Consider the following 23590-nt stretch of genomic DNA (forward strand, 5'->3'; position numbering starts at 1 on the left):
GAACTGTTCATTAAGACTTTCGTCTTTAGATAGCTCATTTATTGTGTTCATATTAAGGCTTGTAATTTTAAGTTTGCGCCTTGATATAAAGAAAATTTCAATATCATTATATTTCTCATACAGCAACTTACCCACTGTGACCGGGTTCAACACACCCATATCCCTGTGGGGAGTCAAGAACATGTCATAAGATGATCTGGAGTTGTCTGCTACATGGAAACGCGGTCTAGGTAGCGTTCGCTCCACCACGCCATTAGGCGTTGTCTTTTTAAAAATTTTGCCTTCTGGCCAGACCATGGCTCAGGAACTTGTATTAAACAAAATTAGTTTTTCCTATTAAAACTCACACAGAGACAAACGAAAATAGAATATTTTATTTTTATTAATATGTAAAAGAAAAAGCACGTTAAGATAAAACAATTATTTTTTTTCTAATTATTTTTAATTTTGAGGTTAGAAATTAAACCTTTTTCTTCACTTTTTCTTGCACACAAACACGTCTTTTCTTTTTGCTCTCCAAATCAAGACCCAGTTGTTAGTACCTATGTTATACCGTATTTACACATACACGAAATCTAGTACTTATGAGATTTCGAGCCAAATCTAGTTGATTTTGACTAGATTTCCCACACAAAACAAAATCTACTTCGTAAAGCTGCCTACACACTATGAGAAAAGTCGTTAGATTTTTATTTCAAACTGCCAAAACAAAATAAAATGAAAATTGGTATGATTATCAAAAAATCAAATAGAAAATATATTTTGTTTTTACACTATCAGTTTTGAAATAAAATGAAACTTCAATTTGAATAAATTTAAAGAAAAAAAATAAATTTTAATTTTTTCCATTTTTATTTGAATGTTGTTTCTATTTTTATACATTTCTTTGTTTAAATAAAAATAAAACTCAAATAAAAGGAAAAAATCCAATCGTTTTGAAATTTTTCAAAAAATTTAAAAAAATCATACGATTTTCAATTTTCCATCCATATTTTCAGTAAGTTTTATTATATTTTGTATCTACACTATAACATTTTTAATTTTATTTGAAAATTTTGACATGTCGTTTTACTGAATATTATGGTGTGTAGTCAGCTTAACTAGAAAACCTATTTGTTTTTAGTAATGCAACTTTGTTTTTGCTAAAAAAAAAACAGAAAAACAAAAGAAACAAAGAAAATTAAAATGTCAACAAAATTTTAATAAATAGAAAAACATGAATGAAAAGTTTATTTAAAATAGAAGGTATTGATATATTTTAATATCTGTTTTTTTTATAATAAATACAATTTTAATTAAATATAAATATAATATATAAATTTTATGATATATTAGCAAAAATGAAATCTTCCTAAATGTTAAAAATAGTAAGTGTAAACGGTCTAGATTTGTAAAGAGATTTTAAATGAAATCTAGTAGATTTCGTGTATGTGTAAATGGGGTATTAAACAATCTTTTTGTATTCATAATTCATTATGTTCAAGGCGAATTCAGATAAGGTAGTGGCACTTCGGCAACAACAAAATTTTCCATGTAATTTGTTTTTGAATTTGGTACGCACCAAGATATATTAAGGTAGTGTCGTCGGCGAATTCAGAAATACGGAGCGAATTCATTTTATTTTTATATATGGAGTTTGACAGCATGCCTACACTAAGTGCCAGCACACTGTCAAACTACATATAAAAAAAATCAAAAGTGTATTAGCAAAAAACAATCGAAAACTCGAAAATTGTAGAAAAAAGTCAAAAATGGTCGAAAATTTTAAAAAAGTGGAGAAAAAGTAAAAAAAATCGAAAAGTTGGAAAAAGTCGAAATCGACTATTTATAAAATACTTATAGTCGAAAAGTCTTTTCGTGTCAACTATAGAACCCTACTACAAAGTGTAAATATAAAAAATATTGTTTAATTTGTTAACATTTAATAGAAAAATATTATTGTTATATTAAGTTGGTACAAGCGTACCAATTATTCATTAATTACATAAGAAAAATATTCGTTTACAAAATGCTTTGTATTTTCAGAGTTTTTACATAAATTATTCAAAATACTAACGAAGTTTTTCTGTGTTTTAACGAACATTTTTATATATAAAATGTAAACAATAACAAACTCTGACATCAGTGCGTACCAGTCAAGTGAAGAAAAATAGTCAGCTGATTGAATAGCACCACCTTATCTGAATTCGCCTTGATTATGACTAAAATTTTATTTTATAAATAGCCGTCGCTTAATTTTTTCAAACAAGCCGCCGAATTCCTCATTAGCCGCCTCCGAAAATTTTGTTTCGGCTTGTTTCTCTGACCCTCTTGTAGTGAAACAAAAAATGTTCTTTATGTAAATAATTTATTTCTGAATTTATTCTGGTTTATGTGAAATTCTTATTACTTTTTCTCCCTTTTCAGCCAAAATTTCTTCGATATTTTTTTTTCCATTTAAATCTGTGAACCAATTTAAGTTGTCTGCAATTATGTGATTATTGGAGCAGCCATCACATTTTACAATTACAACACCTTTTTCGTAAGCTATTTTGGAGATTGTTTTCATATTTCTTTTTGAACAAATTTTACAGGTATAAATAAGTTGAAGTTTTTTATTCAATTTGCCAGTAGAATCACAATCTTCGGTACTTTTTAAACTCTGTATATTTTCTGGCACGCAAACTCTCTGTGCCAAATTCCTAGCTGGAACCAACAATGTACAAAAATTGTGATGCAAAAAATGGTGTTGTATCCTTACATTTCCAATTTTTAATATTCCATTTCTTAGCAGCTTGCAGATCAAAGACATTATATTCCTTGTCAAATACCAAATTGTATATATAAATAAATGTATAAATAAATAAATACACTTTGAACAAATATTCCCAACGAATTTATTACGAAGTCTTTTTTGATTTAAGTGTAAAGATAACACCACCGAAATAGTTAATGTTGTTAATAACGGGAAAAATACCCAATTAGTGCATTAAAAACGGCATAAATCTAAACTTAAATATATTATAGGTATAACTCTCCGATTATGAAAAAAATTATACCACATATAAAGCTTTCAATTCTATGACTTGTGATATATGTCTTTTGGTCAACAAATGTATAGTTTTTGGAGTTATAGACCATCAAAGTTAAATTTATATATATTCGATATCTTCTCTAATTATGAACCGATCTTCTCTAATTATGAACCGATCCTGCATTTATTAACCCTTTGAGAACAAATTCCACAAAAAGTATTTTTTATATAGAGTTTTTTGATGAAAGTGCCGTTATTTTATAAAACCATCGATATAATGGTACCGATATTTGAAAAAATCGCGCGATTTTTTTCAAATAATTTTTACTTTTTTAAATAATTTAAGAATTTTTTGTCACAGTCTCTCTTTACTATTTTTAAACTTAAATATCATCCCCATTTATTAAGATATTAGCACATATCTATACATCAAAAGAAAGCTTGAAATCTTTTCTACAATTTTCTCGATATTTATCGGTACCATTATATCGATGGTTTTATGAAATAACGGCACTTTCATCAAAAAACTCTATATAAAAAAACTTTTTGTGGAATTTGTTCTCAAAGGGTTAATAAATGCAGGATCGGTTCATAATTAGAGAAGATATCGAATATATATAAATTTAACTTTGATGGTCTATAACTCCAAAAACTATACATTTGTTGACCAAAAGACATATATCACAAGTCATAGAATTGAAAGCTTTATATGTGGTATAATTTTTTCATAATCGGAGAGTTATACCTATAATATATTTAAGTTTAGATTTATGCCGTTTTTAATGCACTAATTGGGTATTTTTCCCGTTATTAACAACATTAACTATTTCGGTGGTGTTATCTTTACACTTAAATCAAAAAAGACTTCGTAATAAATTCGTTGGGAATATTTGTTCAAAGTGTATTTATTTATTTATACATTTATTTATATATACAATTTGGTATTTGACAAGGAATATAATGTCTTTGATCTGCAAGCTGCTAAGAAATGGAATATTAAAAATTGGAAATGTAAGGATACAACACCATTTTTTGCATCACAATTTTTGTACATTGTTGGTTCCAGCTAGGAATTTGGCACAGAGAGTTTGCGTGCCAGAAAATATACAGAGTTTAAAAAGTACCGAAGATTGTGATTCTACTGGCAAATTGAATAAAAAACTTCAACTTATTTATACCTGTAAAATTTGTTCAAAAAGAAATATGAAAACAATCTCCAAAATAGCTTACGAAAAAGGTGTTGTAATTGTAAAATGTGATGGCTGCTCCAATAATCACATAATTGCAGACAACTTAAATTGGTTCACAGATTTAAATGGAAAAAAAAATATCGAAGAAATTTTGGCTGAAAAGGGAGAAAAAGTAATAAGAATTTCACATAAACCAGAATAAATTCAGAAATAAATTATTTACATAAAGAACATTTTTTGTTTCACTACAAGAGGGTCAGAGAAACAAGCCGAAACAAAATTTTCGGAGGCGGCTAATGAGGAATTCGGCGGCTTGTTTGAAAAAATTAAGCGACGGCTATTTATAAAATAAAATTTTAGTCATAATCAAGGCGAATTCAGATAAGGTGGTGCTATTCAATCAGCTGACTATTTTTTCTTCACTTGACTGGTACGCACTGATGTCAGAGTTTGTTATTGTTTACATTTTATATATAAAAATGTTCGTTAAAACACAGAAAAACTTCGTTAGTATTTTGAATAATTTATGTAAAAACTCTGAAAATACAAAGCATTTTGTAAACGAATATTTTTCTTATGTAATTAATGAATAATTGGTACGCTTGTACCAACTTAATATAACAATAATATTTTTCTATTAAATGTTAACAAATTAAACAATATTTTTTATATTTACACTTTGTAGTAGGGTTCTATAGTTGACACGAAAAGACTTTTCGACTATAAGTATTTTATAAATAGTCGATTTCGACTTTTTCCAACTTTTCGATTTTTTTTACTTTTTCTCCACTTTTTTAAAATTTTCGACCATTTTTGACTTTTTTCTACAATTTTCGAGTTTTCGATTGTTTTTTGCTAATACACTTTTGATTTTTTTTATATGTAGTTTGACAGTGTGCTGGCACTTAGTGTAGGCATGCTGTCAAACTCCATATATAAAAAATAAAATGAATTCGCTCCGTATTTCTGAATTCGCCGACGACACTACCTTAATATATCTTGGTGCGTACCAAATTCAAAAACAAATTACATGGAAAATTTTGTTGTTGCCGAAGTGCCACTACCTTATCTGAATTCGCCTTGAACATAATGAATTATGAATACAAAAAGATTGTTTAATACCCCATTTACACATACACTAAATCTACTAGATTTCATTTAAAATCTCTTTACAAATCTAGACCGTTTACACTTACTATTTTTAACATTTAGGAAGATTTCATTTTTGCTAATATATCATAAAATTTATATATTATATTTATATTTAATTAAAATTGTATTTTAATAAAAAAACAGATATTAAAATATATCAATACCTTCTATTTTAAATAAACTTTTCATCCATGTTTTTCTATTTATTAAAATTTTGTTGACATTTTAATTTTCTTTGTTTCTTTTGTTTCTTTTGTTTTTCTGTTTTTTTTAGCAAAAACAAAGTTGCATTACTAAAAACAACTAGGTTTTCTAGTTAAGCTGACTACACACCATAATATTCAGTAAAACGACATGTCAAAATTTTCAAATAAAATTAAAAATGTTATAGTGTAGATACAAAATATAATAAAACTTACTGAAAATATGGATGGAAAATTGAAAATCGTATGATTTTTTTAAATTTTTTGAAAAATTTCAAAACGATTGGATTTTTTCCTTTTATTTGAGTTTTATTTTTATTTAAACAAAGAAATGTATAAAAACAGAAACAACTTTCAAATAAAAATGGAAAAAAATGAAAATTTATTTTTTTTCTTTAAATTTATTCAAATTGAAGTTTCATTTTATTTCAAAACTGATAGTGTAAAAACAAAATATATTTTCTATTTGATTTTTTTGATAATCATACCAATTTTCATTTTATTTTGTTTTGGCAGTTTGAAATAAAAATCTAACGACTTTTCTCATAGTGTGTAGGCAGCTTTACGAAGTAGATTTTGTTTTGTGTGGGAAATCTAGTCAAAATCAACTAGATTTGGCTCGAAATCTCATATGTACTAGATTTCGTGTATGTGTAAATACGCTATAACATAGGTACTAACAACTATCGGCTGTATTTATAAAAACTTATTTTAAGTTTATTAAACAATTTTAGACAAAATTCAGGAAAACCATATTCATAAACGTCAAATAGCTTAAAACGCCTTCAATAAAGCATTGACAAATAAAAGAATTTTATTGTAGGCTCGACCCTTTAAGCCAATAATTAGTAAATTTTTAAGAATTTTTATTTCAGATAAAGCTTTTTTCGGTAATTTTAGGTTGATAGCGAAAACTAATTATGGTTTCTTTTAAAATAAAATCTAAAAATTATAATTCTGACGTTTACAAATTTGTAAATAAAATCATACACAATTTTTAAACGATTATTTTTTGCGAAAAAACTCAAATCTTGGCATTATTGGATTAATGCATGGATGTTTGACAAAAGTTTGTTAGTTAAATATAATGCCATAAAGTAATTAATCATGTAAATTATATTGATTACCGTTATATTAATGCAAAATATATTCGCTGGCGTTAAATTTAGTAAAATATCAAAGAAATTTATCAATATTTCCAAAAATTTATCAAAAATTACAAGGAAAATAAATAAAAATAAGAAAATGTGCAATAGTGATGATTATTTTGACGCAAAATATCCGTCATTCGGATACTTCTAATAGTAATTACAAATTATATGTTATAATTATACATCTGAACTAAATAAACATGTATTATAGCCATAAATAACAGATTAATAAATAACGCGTATTTCGCATGTGTTTACTAGACAAATGTCAAAACAGAAATGGCCTCGTAAAATTTATATGATTTTCTGGCCGGCGAGAAAATAACAAAGTAGTCTATCCAAGGCGAATTCAGATAAGGTGGTGGCAGTTCTGCAACAACAACATTTTACATGTATTTTGTTTTTGCATTTGGTTTACGTAGATGTCAAAAACCATAAGTACGGCGAATTCATTTCATGAAAAATTTTTATATTTTATTAAAAATAAAGATATAATTTGTGAAGAAAATATATTCTGAATTGAATAATGTTTGTTTCAAACGAAAAATTCTATTCCGGCAGATTAATTTGCAAAATTTAAGTGAGTGCCTAAAGTTAAGTAAAACTTAGTTTTTGTGAAAAATAAACATAAAAAAGTACATATTCACGAAAAAATATATATAACGAATGAATGAATCTTTGTTGCGAATGAATAATTCTACTCCGGCGGAGTAATTTTCAATATTTGGCCATAATGTAGCAGACGCCGGCCGGGTAAATACCTCATATTGGTTTTGTTATATAAAGCGTTCCGGAAGAGACTTTTTTAGTTAATCACTTTATCTACATAGTGTATATATAAAACAATATTGTTTCATTTGTTAACATTTAATAGATTTCAAAATTAAGCCATATATAAAAGTAAGCTGCCACTGTTCAGCTAAATTCTTCATATGTGTTTCTTTATATAAAGTGTTCCGGAAGATATTTTTTTTATTTAATCACGTTATCTACACAATGTTAATATAAAATATAAAACAATATTGTTTAATATGTTAACATTTAATAGAAAAAAATATTTTTCCTAAATAACATATTTGTATACATACCAATTATGCCATTATTTAAATAAAATGATATTTGTTTACGAGATGCTTGTTATTTTTAGATTTTTTACATAAATAGCTCAAAATATTAACGAAGTTTTTCTCCGTTTAACGGAAATTTTTAGATATAAAAATGTAAACAATAACAAATTATCAGCGGATTGAATAACACCACCTTATCTGAATTCGCCTTGGCTCCAAGGTATATTAATTTTATAAGGTAGTGTCATCGGCGAATTCAGAATACCAAGCGAATTGGTTATATTTTTTTATATGTAGTTTGACATTGTGCCTGCACTTAAAGGCGAATTGGCTGCAAGGGAAAAATTTCAAAAACAGCTGACAAATAAATCAAAGCGAATTTAAATTAAACAAAAATTGTTTATAAATTAGAATCTGTTTATAATTTATTTTGATGTTTTAACTTTTAAAGATTAAAAACACAAAAATATACCCTAATCACACAATTTCACTTTAATCACAAAATTCGCCGACGACACTACCTTAATATATCTTGGTGCGTACCAAATTCAAAAACAAATTACATGGAAAATTTTGTTGTTGCCGAAGTGCCACTACCTTATCTGAATTCGCCTTGAACATAATGAATTATGAATACAAAAAGATTGTTTAATACCCCATTTACACATACACTAAATCTACTAGATTTCATTTAAAATCTCTTTACAAATCTAGACCGTTTACACTTACTATTTTTAACATTTAGGAAGATTTCATTTTTGCTAATATATCATAAAATTTATATATTATATTTATATTTAATTAAAATTGTATTTTAATAAAAAAACAGATATTAAAATATATCAATACCTTCTATTTTAAATAAACTTTTCATCCATGTTTTTCTATTTATTAAAATTTTGTTGACATTTTAATTTTCTTTGTTTCTTTTGTTTCTTTTGTTTTTCTGTTTTTTTTAGCAAAAACAAAGTTGCATTACTAAAAACAACTAGGTTTTCTAGTTAAGCTGACTACACACCATAATATTCAGTAAAACGACATGTCAAAATTTTCAAATAAAATTAAAAATGTTATAGTGTAGATACAAAATATAATAAAACTTACTGAAAATATGGATGGAAAATTGAAAATCGTATGATTTTTTTAAATTTTTTGAAAAATTTCAAAACGATTGGATTTTTTCCTTTTATTTGAGTTTTATTTTTATTTAAACAAAGAAATGTATAAAAACAGAAACAACTTTCAAATAAAAATGGAAAAAAATGAAAATTTATTTTTTTTCTTTAAATTTATTCAAATTGAAGTTTCATTTTATTTCAAAACTGATAGTGTAAAAACAAAATATATTTTCTATTTGATTTTTTTGATAATCATACCAATTTTCATTTTATTTTGTTTTGGCAGTTTGAAATAAAAATCTAACGACTTTTCTCATAGTGTGTAGGCAGCTTTACGAAGTAGATTTTGTTTTGTGTGGGAAATCTAGTCAAAATCAACTAGATTTGGCTCGAAATCTCATATGTACTAGATTTCGTGTATGTGTAAATACGCTATAACATAGGTACTAACAACTATCGGCTGTATTTATAAAAACTTATTTTAAGTTTATTAAACAATTTTAGACAAAATTCAGGAAAACCATATTCATAAACGTCAAATAGCTTAAAACGCCTTCAATAAAGCATTGACAAATAAAAGAATTTTATTGTAGGCTCGACCCTTTAAGCCAATAATTAGTAAATTTTTAAGAATTTTTATTTCAGATAAAGCTTTTTTCGGTAATTTTAGGTTGATAGCGAAAACTAATTATGGTTTCTTTTAAAATAAAATCTAAAAATTATAATTCTGACGTTTACAAATTTGTAAATAAAATCATACACAATTTTTAAACGATTATTTTTTGCGAAAAAACTCAAATCTTGGCATTATTGGATTAATGCATGGATGTTTGACAAAAGTTTGTTAGTTAAATATAATGCCATAAAGTAATTAATCATGTAAATTATATTGATTACCGTTATATTAATGCAAAATATATTCGCTGGCGTTAAATTTAGTAAAATATCAAAGAAATTTATCAATATTTCCAAAAATTTATCAAAAATTACAAGGAAAATAAATAAAAATAAGAAAATGTGCAATAGTGATGATTATTTTGACGCAAAATATCCGTCATTCGGATACTTCTAATAGTAATTACAAATTATATGTTATAATTATACATCTGAACTAAATAAACATGTATTATAGCCATAAATAACAGATTAATAAATAACGCGTATTTCGCATGTGTTTACTAGACAAATGTCAAAACAGAAATGGCCTCGTAAAATTTATATGATTTTCTGGCCGGCGAGAAAATAACAAAGTAGTCTATCCAAGGCGAATTCAGATAAGGTGGTGGCAGTTCTGCAACAACAACATTTTACATGTATTTTGTTTTTGCATTTGGTTTACGTAGATGTCAAAAACCATAAGTACGGCGAATTCATTTCATGAAAAATTTTTATATTTTATTAAAAATAAAGATATAATTTGTGAAGAAAATATATTCTGAATTGAATAATGTTTGTTTCAAACGAAAAATTCTATTCCGGCAGATTAATTTGCAAAATTTAAGTGAGTGCCTAAAGTTAAGTAAAACTTAGTTTTTGTGAAAAATAAACATAAAAAAGTACATATTCACGAAAAAATATATATAACGAATGAATGAATCTTTGTTGCGAATGAATAATTCTACTCCGGCGGAGTAATTTTCAATATTTGGCCATAATGTAGCAGACGCCGGCCGGGTAAATACCTCATATTGGTTTTGTTATATAAAGCGTTCCGGAAGAGACTTTTTTAGTTAATCACTTTATCTACATAGTGTATATATAAAACAATATTGTTTCATTTGTTAACATTTAATAGATTTCAAAATTAAGCCATATATAAAAGTAAGCTGCCACTGTTCAGCTAAATTCTTCATATGTGTTTCTTTATATAAAGTGTTCCGGAAGATATTTTTTTTATTTAATCACGTTATCTACACAATGTTAATATAAAATATAAAACAATATTGTTTAATATGTTAACATTTAATAGAAAAAAATATTTTTCCTAAATAACATATTTGTATACATACCAATTATGCCATTATTTAAATAAAATGATATTTGTTTACGAGATGCTTGTTATTTTTAGATTTTTTACATAAATAGCTCAAAATATTAACGAAGTTTTTCTCCGTTTAACGGAAATTTTTAGATATAAAAATGTAAACAATAACAAATTATCAGCGGATTGAATAACACCACCTTATCTGAATTCGCCTTGGCTCCAAGGTATATTAATTTTATAAGGTAGTGTCATCGGCGAATTCAGAATACCAAGCGAATTGGTTATATTTTTTTATATGTAGTTTGACATTGTGCCTGCACTTAAAGGCGAATTGGCTGCAAGGGAAAAATTTCAAAAACAGCTGACAAATAAATCAAAGCGAATTTAAATTAAACAAAAATTGTTTATAAATTAGAATCTGTTTATAATTTATTTTGATGTTTTAACTTTTAAAGATTAAAAACACAAAAATATACCCTAATCACACAATTTCACTTTAATCACAAAATTCACATATACAAAATGAAACCAGTTTGACACTAACAAAATGAAAACAAAGTTTGACATTTACAAAATGTAAACAAAGTTTGACATTAATTATACACCACGGCGAAAAATGAACATAATAGCAAAAAACGACCAGCTGTTCTGATAACACTACCTTATAATTAATATATCTTGTCTTCGCTCAATCTACAAAAGAGAATCAAGCCGAATTCAGATAAGGTGGTGTTATTCAATCAGCTGATTATTTTTTCTTCACTTGACTGGTATGTACTGATGTCAGAGTTTGTTATTGTTTACATATTTATATTTAAAAATTTCCGTTAAAACAGAAAGAGAAAAACTTCGTTAGTAGTTTGAATAATTTAACTTAACATAACAATAATATTTTTTCTATTAAATGTTAACAAATTAAACAATATTGTTTTATATTTTATATTTACACTTTGTACATAACGCGATTAACTAAAAAAATTCTGTCCCGGAACACTATATAAAAAACCCATATGAGGTATTTACCCGTCCGGCGGCAGCTGACTACACGTGTATATCATAAAAATTACTCCGCCGGAGTAGAATTTTGCATTTTCAACAAAGATTCTTTCATTCGGTATATGAGCAATTATTTTTTAGATTTACAAATATCAAAAAAATTTTTTGATGGCACATTCAAAATATTTTGTGTGAATATAAACAGATCTTAATACGTGATGAATCCGTTCGCGTTAATCATTTTCATCGAGGGGCCAAAAGTTATAGCGGTTTTCAATTTAAAAAAATTATTAAAAATAGTTTTTATATATGTAATATTTGAAAAAATAGCACATAATTGTAAAAATAATTCAAATTTAGCACATTAATTACATATCATAAGATTTATTTTAAAAAATTTTAAAAATACACAGTAAGAAATTTCATTTCAGTAATTTTTTAACTTGTTGTTTATATTTTTTGAAAAATCGCAAATTAGTAAAATTTAAGAAAAAAACTGTTAATATCTGAATTCTACTAGCTTGATATTTAAAAAAATTATTAAAAATAGTTTTTATATATGTAATATTTGAAAAAATTGCACATAATTGTAAAAATAATTCAAATTTATTTTAAAAAATTTTAAAAATACACAGTAAGAAATTTCATTTCAGTAATTTTTTAACTTGAAGAAAAAAACTGTTATTATCTGAATTCTACGAGCTTGATTTATAAGGGAATGCAATTAAAAAATTATAGTTTGAAGGAATTAAATATTTATAGAGTGATGCTTTTTGATGCTAGGTACATTTTATTTGGCCCACAAAAACTACAATTATTTAACATTTTTGATGCGCCCCAGTTTTACATTAAAGTATTAAGAAAACTTGCAAATGGTGACAATTTTGACGAATTTTGAGCAACATCCATGATGTCCCTTGGCAAAATGTGTTCAGATAAAAGTGACGTATTTGTAGCTTACACCTGGGAATATTATATTCCCCGCGGACCAAAAAACTGAAAAAAGAACAAATATGGAAAATAAAAAGATAAAAGTTACGGTGCAGGGCCTAAATAACCCAGTACCGGCGGCAAGTGTTGATCTACTCGCGAGTCACGTGTCGTCGTCATCCTGCAATCGTGAGCAGAATACTACTACGGAGGTGGGTACCTTGGCCTCCGTGGCGGACAATGCGTCAAGTGTACAGCATGCCGCTGGCAAAAATATAGGGGTGAAAGAGAAGGATGTACTCGGAGAGAGCTCTAAGCTACCTCAGCCTTTAAATATAGGTGAGGGTTCCGACTCTGAATCCTCAGATGATAATAATAATAATACCATTATAGCAAATCCCAAAAAGGATGAAGTAGAGCAAATGGTGAAAGAGGTGAGTGATAGCATAGCTAAACTACCTATTACTAAGAAAAGACTTTCTGGAGCACAGAGGAGGAAGTTGAAAAAGATGCTTCAGGAAATCATAGTTAATCAATCCCACGAAAAATCGGACTCTCTCACAAGATCTGAGGCAAAAAGGATCAGGTCTCCCGAGGAGTTGACAACTGAGAATAAACCTAAGAAGAAAAAGAGCTCCCCGTCTTCTAATACACAGTCGAAGCCAAGCCATACTTCACTCAAAGGAATCTCAAGTGAGAATCCTGCGAGTAAGGGTGACAACGCCAAGCCAGATATTCCGAAGACGAACACGTCGGCGAAATCAACCTCGAAGGTAAGGGAATCTCAAAAGAAGCCCCGAAAAACGAGGAAGGAGAAGCTAGACGGAGGAAAAGGAAAAGAGCCGCCATCTTACGCCAAAGTTGCCAGAAGTAGGCACCGGGACGATCTCTGCTATGCAGTTTACGATGCCGGTAATCCGACAGGCAAAATTCCAATAGACCAACAGAGTAAAATAGAAGACCTGGTCAACAATAAGATAGTGGACCATGCAATCGCTTCAAAGGGCAAACAACCAATAGAGAGCGAGAGCTGCGAGTTCAGCATGGGCGTGATGTTGATGAGGTTGGCATCTCACCAATGTGTTAGCACCCTAAAGAACTTGGTGGAAAGTATCCCTCCTCCCTGGGACGGCGCTAGGCTGGGACAGGCAAAGAAGAGCGAGCTTCCGGTGCTCCTAAAGTCCACTGTCTACATAAAAGGATGGGGCAGTAAACTGGCTAATGAACGTATACTGGAAATTCTTGGAGGTCAAAATGCTGAGCTGGCCGTGGAAAAATGGGATGTCTTTTACAGGAAAGACGAACCTGAGGGAACTTTATTTGTAATAGGTATCGACCAGAAATCCATGGCTAGTCTTGCCAAGAATAAAGGTAGGGCTTACTTCGCCCCTAAATCTGTCATATTCAAAATAGGGAAGGTGCCGATTGGAAGGGCTGTTACAACAAGCCTCGAAAAGGACACTAAAAAACCTAAGACCACAGCATCAGTATCCACTACTGATAATGTTGAGGAGTCAAATCCTAAAATCGAGGAATTTACCATTAACTCGCCAGAAGAAAGTGTAGTTGCCCTTTCCAAAATTGGGAAGGCGCCGATTGAAAGGGCTGTCAAAACCGGCCCCGACAAGGACACTAAAACACCTAAGACAGTACCCAAAGCATCATTAGCAAGTACTAGCAATGTTGAGGAGTCAAATCCTAAAAGCGAGGAGGAAATCACTCACCCGCCAGAAGACAGAACAGCAATGCTCTCCAGAATTGGGAATGTGTCTATTAAAAATACTGCTATTCCTATGCCTGATAAGGACACCGCAGTGCCATCAACAGTACTCACTGCATTAATAGCCACTTCAGGCTATCCGGAGGAGTCAAATCCAAAGAGCGAGGAGGTGACCACCAACTCGCTGGAAGACAGTTTAATGGATGACCATGATTGAGGTTAACCAAATAAACCTCCATCGGAGCGAGACAGCTACCAACGCTCTGATGGCTAAAATCAACACAGGTAAAATACATATAGCTTTAATCCAGGAACCTTGGACGATTCGCAACAAGGTTTCTGGATTAAATCACGTAAATTTCCAACTTTTCTACGCTGATACAGGATCTCGCCCGAGAACATGTATCTTATGTCACAAGAACTTATGTTTTCTCCTCTCAACAGGATTATCAACATCGGATGCAACGGTGCTGAAGCAAGGTCGTGGCAACATATTCCTTGCATCTATTTACCTGCCTTTCGATTCTCCGACACTACCACCAACGTCGGATCTGATGAAACTGGTTGAAGAGGCACAAAGGAAAAATAAGAAAATTGTAATAGGTTGTGATGCCAACTCGCATCATGTAGCTTGGGGTAGTACAAACACCAATCGCAGGGGACAAGCCCTCATGGATTTCTTTAATACTAAAGACTTGATAACATTGAACTTAGGTAATAAAGCTACCTTCGTCAATAGAATCAGAGAAGAGGTATTAGATATAACTATATGTTCAGAAGAGCTTATAAACGAAATTCAGGATTGGAGAGTTTCGGACGAGCACTCCTTTTCTGATCATCGGTACATAAGATTCAAAATACTAAGGCCACCACCAAAGCCGATAAAGTTTCGGAATAAGTCTAAAATTAATTGGACAATGTTCGGGACCTTACTAAAGAACCGTTTAGGTCAGGACACTTTTCAATGTCGAAATAAAGAGGATATAGATGCCAAAGTGGAAACGTTCACAAGTGCCCTGGTTGAATCGTTAGAGGACAGCTGCCCTCTGCGAGAGCGGAGATCTGCCCAGTACAAACGCCAATCGCAGGGGACAAGCCCTCATGGATTTCTTTAATACTAAAGACTTGATAACATTGAACTTAGGTAATAAAGCTACCTTCGTCAATAGAATCAGAGAAGAGGTATTAGATATTACTATATGTTCAGAAGAGCTTATAAACGAAATTCAGGATTGGAGAGTTTCGGACGAGCACTCCTTTTCTGATCATCGGTACATAAGATTCAAAATACTAAGGCCACCACCAAAGCCGATAAAGTTTCGGAATAAGTCTAAAACTAATTGGACAATGTTCGGGACCTTACTAAAGAACCGTTTAGGTCAGGACACTTTTCAATGTCGAAATAAAGAGGATATAGATGCCAAAGTGGAAACATTCACAAGTGCCCTGGTTGAATCGTTCGAGGACAGCTGCTCTCTGCGAGAGCGGAGATCTGCCCAGGAAAACCCCTGGGTAACTGGGGAGATCCGGAACCTTGGGAAGACTCTTCGCAAACTATTTAACCGGGCACGGCGTAAAAAGACCGCAGTATACTGGGATGAGTATCGTAATAAACTTGGTGAATATAAGAAAATCGTTCGAAAAGCCAAACGAGACTCCTGGAAACTTTTCTGTGAACAGCGTAAATGACGTATCGAAGATAAAAAAATTCCTATCCAAAACTCATGTCCAACCGGAATCTATGATCGATAACACGGGCAGGAGGCTTGAGGATATGGAGGAGACAATGAAACTCCTAATGGATTCTCATTTCCCACCCGGTATATCGAATAACATAGATGAACCGATATTGGAGGAAGGGGAGGGTAACACGGAAATAGTTATTACAACTGACATGGTTAAAGGGGCAATCAAGAGCTTTGCTCCCTATAAAGCTGCAGGGCCGGATGGAATTTTCCCGGCACTTTTGCAGATGGAGGCGGGACTGGTTTCCGTACATCTGTCACAGATATTCACTGCATGCTTAAAATTGGCATATACCCCAGTTAAATGGCAGGATGCAAGGGTAATATTTATACCCAAACCAGGGAAACCTAGCTATGCGACACCTAAGTCCTATCGACCGATAAGTCTTACGTCCTTCCTACTTAAAGCTTTGGAACGGATAGTCGATAGCATGGTTAAAAGCAGCATACCATACAATGACCTTAAATATAAGCAGCATGCTTATGTAAAGGGACGATCGGTGGAAACCGCTTTAAATGAAGTTGTCCACTACATAGGTGAATCTTTCGATAGCAAACTGTATACACTGGCAGTATGCATTGACATCGAAGGCGCTTTCAATAACGTGCACACTGATACCTTATCCAATCTCTAGACCAGTTTTATGTTGACCGGGTGCTCCGTAACTGGATCAACTACATGCTAAGGAACAGATGGATAAGCTGCGAGATGTACGATATAACTATCAGGAAAAAGGTATTTCGCGGTATACCACAGGGTGGCATTTTGTCACCTTTACTCTGGGTCACCACGATTAATAGCCTCCTAAGGACCCTAACCGAGAAAGGACTTAGACCTATCTGCTATGCAGACGATGTCGTAATACTTTTAAAGGGAAAGGATCCAAATTACTTGTGTAGAAGAGTTGAGGAGGCTCTGAATACGGCCTTGAGCTGGGCTCAACCGAGAGGCCTCAATGTTAACCCGGCGAAGACGGAAATCTGTCTTTTCACAAGAAAGACAAAAATTTCTACATATACTGAACCTTGCTTCTTGGGCAAGAAGATACCGGTGACAGACAAAGTTAAGTACTTAGTACTTAGTAATACTTGACCGGAAATTAAAATGGAGACACCACATAGAGGATAGGATCAACAAGGCACATCGGTGCTGGGCGATATGTAGGAGAACCATAGGCATGAAATGGGGTCTTAGTCCTACTATGACAAATTGGCTTTATAAAAGTGTAATTAGACCAATTCTAGCTTATGCTTCAATAATCTGGTGGACTGCTTTGGACAAAAAGTGTAATATCAAACTACTACAGGGAGTTCAGCGTACATGCTGCTTGGGTATAAGTGGTGCCATGTGTACTACTTCAACCAAGGCTCTGGAAACGTTGCTAGATATTCCACCCATTGAAACATATATAAGATATGAGGCGGCGCTTACAGCCGAATGGCTCTTTACTTTAGGCGAACTGGCCAAAAACGGTTATAGGACACGTCATCAATGTATACTGGACACATTGGAAGGTTATACACATTCATCGGACGTGCCTGATCGCATACCAGACACTGAATATGTCGGAAACTTTGAAACGCTAATCCCAGATAGAATGTCTTGGTCAAGCGGAACATTAGAGCAAATACCAGTAGGAATCCGTTGCTACACGAATGGCTCTAAATTAGGGGACAAAGTGGGTCTGGGGTTCTATATTGAAGACCCAGAAACAGAAATATACCACCGTTTACCTAATCATAACACAAGCTTCCAGGCAGAAGTACGAGCAATAACGGAATGTGTAAATTGGATTAGAATAAATATGGCGCCCACAGGGCTTAATATATTTACCGACAGCCAGAAGGCAATTTGTGCGATATCAGGTGATAGAATTAAATCTAAGACCGTATTGGATTGTAAGAATGCTTTAACTGAATACTCTCCCAGAGGTAAGGTTCACATCATATGGGTACCAAGCCACTCGGGAGTAATCGGCAACGAAAGGGCGAATGTAATAGCTTTAAAGGGAAGGGAGCTCGATGTAGTTAACCTGACAAACGCAAAACCATTCGACGGAACAAAAGCTGAATTAAAAATATGGATGAGAGAATCCCATAAGGCCTCTTGGAATAATGAAACGGTGGGTAGAACCACAAAGATTCTATGGGGTGACCCTGATGAGAGCAAGACGAGAAATCTTCTCAAAATGAGCAAGTCTGAGGTTAGTATGATGGTACGTATTCTCAGTGGACACACAGGATTACGAGCACATCTATACAAAATTGGACGTGCGAATTCATACGAATGTAGAGCATGTGGAGAGGACAGTGAAACTCTGGAGCACTTTCTTTGCCATTGTCAGGCATTCGTCGAAGTTAGATCCAAGTATCTTGGAAGTGATGTTATTCCGGAAATAACATTCTTAACCAACACCGATTGGAAGATTCTTAGGAATTACGTCCAGGAAACTGAGTTTCTGAACATGGAAAAATAATACATTCAGTGAACAATTTTTTTTTTCTTGAATTGGAGCGCACAACAGGCCCGATAGTGGCCTAGGTGTATTTCTTCGGATTTGATGTAGTATACATCCTCCTATCAACCTAACCTAACGTAACCTGTAGCTTACAAGCACATTTTAAATACATTTATGATCCCAAACCATTGTGATTGTCATTATCTTCATGTATATTCATTAAATGTTTGTATAAGTTGATGTTTGATATATAAAATCGCAAAAATAAAAAAATTAAATTTTGCAAAATTTTTAAAAAGTTTATAAAATTTTTGCATTCGAATATTTTTGCATGCTCCTCCGATTTTATATTTCAAAATAACAGAAAACTCAATTTACGCAATAATTCAAATTATTTTCTATATAAGTGCGAATGTGCTGCGCTAAAAACTGATATTTTAAAAAATTTACGTTCAAGTTTACCAACTTTTGTAGCTGTCGTACCCATCTCCCATTCAGGGCACATTAACGAGATATATGTACTGTGTATAATTACATCAGCTAACCACTGTTGTCCCAATTTTTGTATTTTATTAAGGGGCGTCAGCGCCCGGTCAAAAAAACTAAAAAATTCAAAATTGGGAAAAACCTGGTGACGACGACAAAAGTAAGCTATGGACCAAAAAATAAAAAGAAGGTGAAAAAATTAGTTAGTGACCCACGTTTTTTTAATTTTGTAAACTTTCAAAACCGATTACGTTTAGAAATGAAGAGCTAGAGTTTTACAATTCTGCAATTTTTAGGCTGGAAGTCTTGTGTATATAATCCTGTAAAAATGTTTTTTTGACATTTTGCTCTTACTAAAGTTATTAACAATTTAGTTCAATTTCAAAGCAATTAAAAAACTTTGATAATTGCTCATATAATTTTTCCCTAAATTTTTATGTTTATTCAGATAAGGTGGTGGCAGTTCGGCACCAACAAAATTTTCCATGTAATTTGTTTTTGCATTTGGTACGCACTGATGTCAAAAACAATAATTGCGGCGAATTTATTTAATGAAAATATTTTGTAAAATTTTTATATTTTATAAAAATACACATAAAAATATTAAAATTTGTGAATATAATATATCCTGAGTAGAAGATTATTTGTTTCAAATGGAAAATTCTACTCCGACAGATTAATTTTGCAAAACTTATGTTTGTTCCCAAAACTATGTAAAATTAATATTTTTGGGAAAAATAAACATAAAAATTTAAAAATTTATGAAAAAATTGTATAACGAATAAAAAAATCTTTATTGTAAATGGAAAATTCTACTCCGGCGGAGTAATTTTTGAAATTTACACGTTGTAATCAACCGCCGCCGGACGGGTAAATACCTCATATGGATTTTGTTAAAAAAGCGTTCCGGAACATAATTTTGTTAGTTAACCACAATACATACACAGTGTAAATATAAAACAAATATAACTACCTACCTACCTACCAATTATTTATTTCTTATGTAAGAAAAATATTTGTTTACAAAATGCTTGGTATTTTGAGATTTTTTACATAAATTATTCAAAGTACTAACGAAGTTTTTCTCTGTTTTAACGGAAATTTTTAAATATAACCAAGTGAGAGTGTTATATTCGAATCTCATATACCCAACATCAAAAGGTATGCCTTAAAAAGAATGCTCACCTATAAACATCAGGGTGATATTACTCATCAAATTAACTGAAGAGAACCTTATATGAGAGATAGGGTTAATAATTGACCGTTTTTCATAAAAATTTTCTAGACCAATTTTGGTTCATACAAAACATCTTTACATCGAATATCACTTCCCGACACTTTCCGCATGAAATTCGGTAGGAATATTTACGTTCCTATAAATATTTCTCAGTTAACACTAAACAGGTATATGCATTCGAACAGCTGATAATTTTTTTTGTTTTCTTATTTGCATACCTTTTCTGCATATCCCTTAAAATTCCATTTAAAATTACTGCATATTTTTTGAAATAAAATTAAGATTTTTTTTTTTAAGAAAAACATCAAAAATATTTTTATTTATTTTGACATTGAGCTCATACATGTACAAAAACAAAATACATGTTGTTTTTGTATTGTTGTAGTGATGCATATACCTGTTTAGTGTACCCTGATGTTTCTCATATAAAATTTCATAACTGTTCACGTATTTTTAAGTCGGCAAAGAACTTTAAAGTAATTTTCTTATGGACCGATCCTCAATACATTTGGTAGAGAGGTTTTAACTCGTATAAAAAATATGTGTGTCGAATTTTATCGCTTTTCTGCATTCTGTTTTTTAAGCCAGTAAAGATCATTTAAGTAATTTTTTGAAGGGCACCTTATATGGAGAGTAGGGTCAATTATGGACCGATCTACATAAAGTTCGATAGAGAGATTTTGGGTTCATTGAAACTTATGTGTGTCGAATTTCATCTCTATACTCGTATTTTTAAGCTGAGCGTTAAAGAAATTTTCTGAAGGGGACCTTATATGGGGGTAGGGTCAATTATGGACCGATCAACATAAAATTTGGTAGAGAAGTTTTGGATCATAAGAGACCTACTTACGTCATATTTCATTGTTATACTAGTATTTTTAAGCCAGTAATGAGCGTTAAACAAATTTTCTGAAGGGGCCTTATATGGGGGGTAGGGTCAATTATGGACCGATCCTCATAAAATTTGGTAGAGAGATTTTGGGTCATATCAAACTTATTTATGTCGAATTTCATCGCTAAATCGTACTTTTGAAACAAATATGCCCATTAAAGCTGTTTTTCGGGGGTCCACTTGTATGGGGGCTATCCGAAAACGTGGACCGATATTGCTCATTTTCAATACCAAACAATCTATAGATAATATTTATGGAAAATTTCAATCCTCTATCTCGCTCCGTTCGGACTCTATCGTGCTTTCAACAGACAGACAAACGGACGGACGGACAGACATGGCTAAATTGTCTTAGAATTTAATAAGGACCCAGAATATATATACTTTTGTAGGTCTATAACCAATATTTGTTACAAACGGAATGACAAAATCAATATACCCCCCCATCTTTTTTGATGGTGGGTATAAAAGTGTAAACATTAACAAACTCTGACATCAGTGGTACCAGTCAAGTGAAGAAAAAAATAATCAGCTGAGTGAATAACACCACCATATCTGAATTCGCCTTGAAGAGAATTATTAATTGTGCAGCGAATTGAGTGCTTTTTCTTTTTTGTGCAGAAGGATGCCAGACCATTTTTTAATTTCAGATTTGTTGATCAAAATCGCAGTGCTGCCAAATTCTTATATATTAAAAGGGCACTTATGGATGTAAATTAATTGAATTTCTTATTGTATTTTGGTAAATTTCTAGACTAGCCTGTTCGACAAAGAGTCAATGCATACGTAAAAGACAGTCATTTACACTAATGTGTAACCACATGGTTGACCCTAATTTCTATATATTGGGTTATTCGTCACCAACGTACAACAGTCGTCACACTTAAAAATTGTTTTTTTCCATTGTACTTCCGAATGTAGATATTTTACACATCTATTGGAGACACAATTGTTATTTTCCGCTAAAGTCTAACGAGCTGGTTGTACCCTATTTGAATGATTTTAGTCATTCATTACGAATGTACTCTTTGTAAACGAGAGCCAAGACAGTCGCCACTTTACTGTACACCAAGTAAGCAAGAGAGTGTCAGTCGTTACTTAACTGCCCCCGAGTAAACTTGAAAAAAACTTAAGAATTGAATGTGAAAAGAAAAAGAAAAATCATGATCAGTTTTGTCTGAGTGCAAAGACAATGAACAGTTATACTATTTCATCACTTTTTAAGTTATTTGATTTTTATGTTAGTTGACTTTAAGAAGTTAAGGCAGTTCTCGCGAAAAATTTTTAATTTTAAAATAAGGAAATGTTTTGAAGTAAATTAAAAAATAATAAAAGTAATGAAATTTAAATAAGAAATATTTACAATTTGGAAAAATAAATTTATTAAAGGTGAATTAAAAGAAACATTTTTAGCAGAGATTTTTAGCAGAAATAATGTTTCCTTGATATAACAAATTCTATTCTTTCAGAGTCATTTATGTGTATTAATGAATTCTAAAGTTTAAAAGTCCGATTTTACTGAAGATACAAATGAGCAGCAATATTTAAAATATTTTTTTCAATATCTATTTAATCTAGAAATAAAAGTATTTTTTTAAGTGTTTTTTTAATTGTCATAAGTTTTAGAGCTGTACTTCGACATTGGACAAGCTAATTGGGTACACTTTACTTTCCCCTAGGATACGTCAATAGCTAGTAAAGTAAATAGTAAAAGAGCTAGTAATGTGACAGACTCCCAAGAACCCATTTGGAGATTACCACCCATTGACTACCTCTTGACAGTCTCATTGTGGACTGTAGAGTGACGATTGACTTCCTCGTAGCCCATGTTAAAAAGGTTGGTCACCTGGGTAGTCGGTTGGCTAGGGGCCACCATAATAATTAGGAATTAGTGTAAATCAATGGTGGCCAGAAAGAGAATGTTCAAAACGCATATGTTGTAGCAGGGTGCACTTATAAGGTGAAGTCAATTCTACAAAAACAACAAAAGTAGATACTTCTGTCAAAAAATTTACATGTTGCCACCGTGTTTTTTTTAATTTACCTTACAAAAAGACAATCCCACATGCACAAAAATCTCTTCACGTAAAGTAAATATGTATTATAAGATAAAATTTATTAAAAATTATACATGAATTGAAAAATAAGGGTAAGCCCCCTTATTCACAAATAAAATTTTTATTTTATAAACGGTATTTTGTATGGAAATTTTGTTATATAAACCTTTAATAAAATAAAAATGTTGTT

At 31.2% G+C, this 23590-nt stretch overlaps 2 long non-coding RNA genes across 2 annotated transcripts; one reads left to right on the forward strand and one right to left on the reverse strand.

The window, feature by feature from the left end:
* Positions 1 to 2122: 2122 nt before the first annotated feature.
* On the forward strand, positions 2123 to 2875 carry LOC119601617. Its single transcript, XR_005231252.1, has 2 exons — positions 2123 to 2338; positions 2407 to 2875. It is a non-coding gene; the product is annotated as an uncharacterized LOC119601617 (long non-coding RNA).
* A 1014-nt stretch (positions 2876 to 3889) lies between these two features.
* On the reverse strand, positions 3890 to 4894 carry LOC119601616. The gene is made up of 2 exons (XR_005231251.1): positions 4427 to 4894; positions 3890 to 4358 (listed from the first exon to the last, which is right to left on the reverse strand). It is a non-coding gene; the product is annotated as an uncharacterized LOC119601616 (long non-coding RNA).
* Between the last annotated feature and the right edge of the window lie 18696 nt (positions 4895 to 23590).

This window comes from Lucilia sericata, unplaced genomic scaffold (genome assembly GCF_015586225.1).
Source record: "Lucilia sericata isolate MDLA Ls3-8-SP2 unplaced genomic scaffold, ASM1558622v1 Contig000178F_arrow, whole genome shotgun sequence".
Lineage (NCBI taxonomy): Eukaryota > Metazoa > Arthropoda > Insecta > Diptera > Calliphoridae > Lucilia > Lucilia sericata.